Raw genomic sequence first — 6646 nt, 5'->3', positions numbered from 1 at the left:
AAAAAAAAAAAAAAACACAGTTCCTGGCCTCATGGAGCTTGTGTTAATGAGTCAGCTAGGACTACAGTATGTAACTAGACTGTCTTTCTAAACAGCTTGAGTGGATGAAATAGTGCAGGGCCAGTCCATTCTGGAGTGTATCATTAAGCTTACACATGCTAGTTATTCTAAGAAATCCGGTAGACCAGTAGCAATAATTTCCTCCATTTTGTGTATTGTATGTCTTCTAGGGTTTCAAGTCTCCAGAAGGAAGGAACTCTGGTCCAGATCATTTCTATATAGGTGAGTTGACTACAAGAAAAAGGAAACTAAACTGAGTGATAGTCTGCATGAAAAGAACCTGGCAACGTTTCTGGCTCCTACAAGTCCACAAGTGCTAAAGCAGAGTCCCCCTCTATGTTAGGGAATCATAGGAGAAGGTTTTCCACTCCTCAGTGTAACCCTTAAGGAAGGATTCACATCAAATTAGGCCCTTTGAGTTGAAGATCTTTCAAATCTCTGTTGCTTCATAGGCATGTGGTTGAAATGATTCAGGTTGTATGTTATCAGGGACATTGAGTGCCAAAGAACTATTTTTTAAATGAGGTACTTCAGGAATAGGGGAATGCTATGGCATCTTCCTAGGACAGGGCAATTGCTGCCTACGCCAATGAAACCTTACCAAAGTGTTAGGTTTGTGATGCAGGAGTATATTAGTTTGCTAGGGCTACAATAACAAGGTACTGCTGACTGGGTGGGCTTACAAAAGAGAAATTTATTGTTTCACAGTTTGGAGGTGAGAAGTCCAAGATTAAGGTGTCAGTGAGATTGGGTTCTTGTGAAGCTTCTCTCTTCGGCTTGTGGATGATTTTCTTCTCTATTCTGATTTACTTGGTCTTTCCTCTGTGCATGTCTATATCTGATCTTTTCTTATCAAGAGACCAGTCATGTTGGATTAGGGCCCACCCATATGACTTCATTTAACCTTAATTACCCTTTTAAAATCTCCAAATATATGGGGCGCCTGAGTGGCTCAGTCGGTTAAGCGTCTGCCTTCGGCTCAGGTCATGGTCCCAGGGTCCTGGGATCAAGCCCCGCATCAGGCTCACTGCACGGCGGAGAGCCTGCTTCTCCCTCTCCCTCTGCCTGCCATTCTGACTATCTGTGCTCTCTCTCTATCTCTCTGTCAAATAAATAAATAAAACCTTTAAAAAAAATAAAAAATAAAAATAAAATAAATAAAATAAACTCTCCAAATATAAACACATTCTTAGGTGCTGGGGATGAGGACTTCAGCATATGAATTTAGAGGGATACAGTTCTGCCCATAATAAAGAGTGGTGACAATCCTCCACTGTACTGATACCACACTTGCTTGATGAGAACATTGTGTAGGATTCTTAAAGAAACAATTATTTACAGGCATCTAACTCAATATAAAGACAACATCTCTTTGTCTTGAGCACAATCTCTACTTCATTATTCATGTATGAAACCATTCCGTGAAAGAAAAGAATGCCTCACTAGTGCTAAGTCATGGTTAATTAGGGTGTCTGCTCTTCACAAAATGAATAACTCTACCTTAAATCAAACTGATCATTCTTCTAGAACAATTGACACCCCTTCCCTTGTAGTCAGAGATTCTGTCTTCTGTAATGACAAAGGGCACAATTCTCCCCAAAAGTGACCTTCCATGATGATAAGGTGATTTTCCATAACTGCTTATTCTGTGATACAGTTGGCAGCTCCTCTCATTAAAGAAAAGAAAATCACATATTTCATCTTTGTTGGGGCCAACCCTTTTTATGTGCACAATTAGTATGTAGTTGAAGACAGTGGTTAAGTATGTTCTAGGCAGAGGACAGCAGCTATAAGAGCTCAAGCACAAAGAGGAGATGGCTTACAAAGAACTATAGTATATGATATGAGAGCGGTGTAGGGAAGTTATTTCTGAAGGCAGAAAGTGAGATAGAAAGAAGGGAAAGTAAATCGCAGAGGACTTGGGACATAAAGCTAAAGAATTTCAAGCTTATTCTGAGGTTCTTTCCCTATTGTTGTTACTGTTTTCTTTTTAAATGTAAATTTATTTTTGTTCTTTCATAAATGATCCATTACTCAGAATATGTGCCTCCTGGGAGTTATATGGAAAAACAGAAATCACAAGTTCACACTGTCATAATATTTTAAAAGTTTAAAGTTCATGAAAATATATTATGTACGTGCTCAAAATATATGGTGGATCACAATGCATATCAAAATTATTCATCAATGCAACATGCACACAAGAGGAATTGGAGTTAAAGGATTGAATTTTCATAAGCAAGAAGAGAATACTGAAAACAGATATGATACTTAAAATATGTAATTTTCAGTTTCAAAGGTCAAGTTGAGAGATAATTAATTGAGAAAAATTCTCAAATGATTTATTAAATTTCTTTTAAGTGGAGGTGGTCTCTGAAATCATTTGGAAGGTACTGTCATACTATGTTATAAATTATAAACTCAAATTCAGACACTGAAATCAAACTATGGAGGTTGTATCAATGCCTTTAAAAATATGTGTGGCATTACTTTATTCCTCATGGGTGAAATGCCACTAGTTTGTTTTTATTTATATATTTATTAATTAATTCATTTATTTCTTGAAATGCCATTAGTTTAGATCTTCACTTATAAATTAGACTTAGGAGTTTTCTAGAGAAAGCATTCCACTACAGGCCTGAAATGTCGTAGTGCTTCCTTTTTTGTATCCTTATCCATTGGCTTCATCCTCACTTCATTTATTTCAATAGAATGCTGACATTTGTCTAATATTATCTCTAGGTTATCCCTCCCAGGCTTTTGACCTTTATCCTCCAATCTGAAATGTCATTTTCATAGGTCGTCCCTGTATATTGTAGAAAATCTCTCTTCAGCAGAATACTCCCTTCCCTATAGTTTCTTCGTATGAGCATTGAAAGTTCCCTATCGGTCAACTTATCAACTTACCTTATCATTTGTCTTCTTCACTTTAAGTAAAAAGTATTATGTGTTAACAGAGTTGGTATATAATGTTAAAGAAAAAATTATTCTGACACTTGTTAAGATGACAAGGAAGACCTTATTCAGGACTATTGTGATGAATGTCAATCCTGTTGCTATTAAGGAGAAAGATGGGGCTCAACTCTGAATACAAGGACACGTGGGGATTTATAGCTAATGATCAGAATGAGGGGAATCAGTGGATGGAAAATTACTAAGGGACATCAAGTGTAGGAGGGTTCTTGCTAAACCAGTTTAACAGAATTCTTGCAGGCCAGAGTACCCAGATATCAAGGGTAGAGGATGAAAAATTTGATCAGATATCAAGGGTGATCAGGTATCAAGGGTAGGGATGATTCTCACTAAACTGACTTAGCAGGATTCTTGTTAAAATTGGAGTAGGCAGACTAAAGACAAGGCCCAAGGATGAGGCCTACTCAAAAAGTGTTCAGAGGAGCCTAACTAAAGTTTGGGCAAGGAGAGAATCTTTGTCAGTAATCTATAGTTACTTCTTTTTATAGGAAATATGAGTTACCTCACATTCACTTTTTCTTTTAATCTGTAGGCTAATTAAGTGGGATTTGTTAGCTAAATTATCAATGCTTTCTCTGGAAACTGCTCTTCAACTGTTGCAAAATAAAATTAGGAACAGTAAATATATGATATCTTATCTAGGTTTCTGGTGAAAACTTCCCAACCCAACCTTTGCATATTCATCTTTTAGCATTTGTTTCCCACTTTTAAAAATAAATTCTTCTTTGCCAAAATGTGTATAAAGTTTTTGTGACTCAAAACACTATGCTTACTCCCTCAATGTTCTTGAATTTTAATGTTTCTCCTATTTAAACATTCTTCTCTTTTAGCTCTCTGTCCAGATTCTCTGACACATACATATATGTCTGAACTACTCAGATGTGTCTGAAATTTACTGCTGACCTGTTCTTATCTTACACTAACACCATATACAGAAAGATATGTCTTTGTGAGGAGGAGCTTTTGGCCCTCGATACTGTAAGGGATTATGTTGGCAACCATGTCATCCTTCTCATTATTTTAAGCTCTTTCCTTATTCCCCTCTCTAAACCTGTGAATAGAATTTTAAGGATAATATATTTTTCTTTTTTTCAGCAGTTTGCTTTTGGAAAGGCCTATTTTTGCATAATAATATGAAAAACAATCTTGACTTCCTTGACCAATAGCTGGTTCTTTTTATAAAAATCAGAACAATTATTATAAACTCCCTTCATATTTCTATTTATTTCCCCAAAGTTCAACAAATAGTCTGATTTTCTGTCCCCTTGTGAGGTACCACTGTCCTTAGTAATTCTTGATCTCTGACATTCTTGTCAATCTGTGTGGCAGAACTTTTGTAAAAATTCTCTAAATCAATGTTGAATAATGTCAGAAGCTGCAATTTGGACAGCCTCCCTCTCCTACTGTAAATGCCAATATTATTACACCTTGTATCACTGTTCTGATGATTTCATCTTCTTCTCATACATCACAAAGATCAGCAGGGACTTTTTTCCCCCAAAAGCTCTGAAAGTCTTTGTTCCTAAACAATGCCACTAGATGAAGAATTTTTACTCTTGAGTGTGTTCAGTTCTTCTCTGACTACTGTATATGTGTTTCTTCATTCCTTGATGCCTGACATTCACCCATATAATATCCCCTTCGGCAACTATGACATGGCCTTCCTTCACAATCAAATATCATGAAAAAGTTGTTCTCTTCCATTCCCATCACTATGAGGAATATGTACTGAACCAATCATCCCAAAATGAAAACAGGAGAAACACTAAAATACTAGAATAAAATTTTAAATTCTTATCAAATGTGCAATCTGAAAGAAAAAAAGATTACTGAAGCCAAAAATTTTAACTGGGTTAAATACATACAGAGTAACTGAGTGATAAATACATGTAGAACAATTACATTATATTGAGGAGTCAGGTAAGATTTCCTGTAATGGTGAATTAAGATTTTAATCTTAAGGAAGGGTGCCTGGGTGGCTCAGTCTGTTACGTGGCTGCCTTCAGTTCAGGTCATGATCCCAGGGTCCTCAGATCAAGCCCTACATCGGGCTCCCTGCTCTGTGGGGAAACTGCTTCTCCCTCTCCCTCTGCTGCTTCTCTCTCTCTCTCTCTCTCTCTGTCAAATAAATAAATAAATAAACCATAAAAAAACAATTTTTAATCTTAAAGAGGAACTAACCATGTGGAGATAATGGAGAAGAAGATCATTCCAGGCAGAAAAGAAGACCAGAGGGGCTGAATTGTGATCAGTAAGTGGGAACGTTTATTGAAATTTTTCAGCAGTCAGAGCATAGGAGACTGTAAATTGGGGAAAAGTATTTAGATCTTATTTAGGTGCAATGGGGATCCAGTGGAGGGGTTGACATCTTAAAATATCAGTCTAGCTAGTGCCTAGAGGAGTGATTCTTAAAAATTTTCATCTCAGTATTTGGTTAAATTGTTAAAACTTTTGAGTACCTCGAAGAGCTTTTGTTTACATAGTGTATATCTATTGATAGAAGTTAAAACTGAGAAATGTGATGTTATTCATTAATTAACTTAAAAATAATATACTCATTACAGATCAACAAAAATAAAAGATTTTTTATTGAAAGCAACTAAGTTTTCCAAAACATAAAAAAAATGAGAGTATTGGTATTGCTTTACATTGTTGCAAATCACTTTAAAATCTGTCTTAATACAAGGCAGCTATATTCTTATATCTGCTTCTGCATTAAATCTACTGCAATATGCTTTTGGGTTTAACTATATGAAAAACAATCTTGTCTCCCATAGATATATAATTTGAAAAGGGAGAAGTATTTTAATTGCCCTATCAGATATCTGTGGATATTCTTTTCTGATACCATACCAAAACTTGACAAGTGATAGTTCCTTCAAAGTTAGTTGCAATGGGCATTTTAAAACCATTAGTGAACTTTTCATACTTTGTTACTGTAAAATATCTTGGTCTATCTCACAGTTAAAATGAATATTTTACCGTGTGTAATTTGATAGAACAAAATGATTCCATAGAAAGATATAGTTGCATGAGTTATTCATCTCTTTTTCTTGTTGACACATTTCATTAAACAATTTTTAAAAATCATATTTGTCAGTATCACCCCTGACTTCACCAGACAAGTGTTTAAGTATTGGAAACTTGTCAAACTCATGCTAGTGGATCCAGTTTTCCAAAATTTTACTTTTTGTCTTGAAAGATAAAATTTTATAATTGACAATAAACACTGTCAGTTGTTATCCTTGAAGTGACAATCTTGCTTCGTTCATTTTAGAGAAGACATATGTCTAAATAACTTTAGTTTTTCTGTCATTCTTTCAAACAAAAATATTCTATGAATCAGAAGCTGCTAACTCATTGCATAGCACAAACAACTAAATAACTTTTACCTTACACAACTACCATACCTTTGTATGGAGCAAAAGTGTTTTGTGTGTACTTCCCATTTGGTCACACAAGATATTTAAAAGTCATGCATTTATAAGCTGAAGTTTAATAAATTTAATATTTTTTCTTGTTTATCAAAGATATTTTTAAATTAAATTGACTTCTTTTTAACTGTAAGCGTGTGGTGGTGACAAACATAACGACTAGCAGTACAGTTTTGTGT

This window comes from Leptonychotes weddellii, chromosome 6 (genome assembly GCF_054177405.1).
Source record: "Leptonychotes weddellii isolate Sample4059 chromosome 6, ASM5417740v2, whole genome shotgun sequence".
NCBI classification, from domain to species: domain Eukaryota; kingdom Metazoa; phylum Chordata; class Mammalia; order Carnivora; family Phocidae; genus Leptonychotes; species Leptonychotes weddellii.
The sequence above is the reverse complement of the archived record's forward strand: the minus strand, read 5'-3'. Positions refer to the sequence as shown.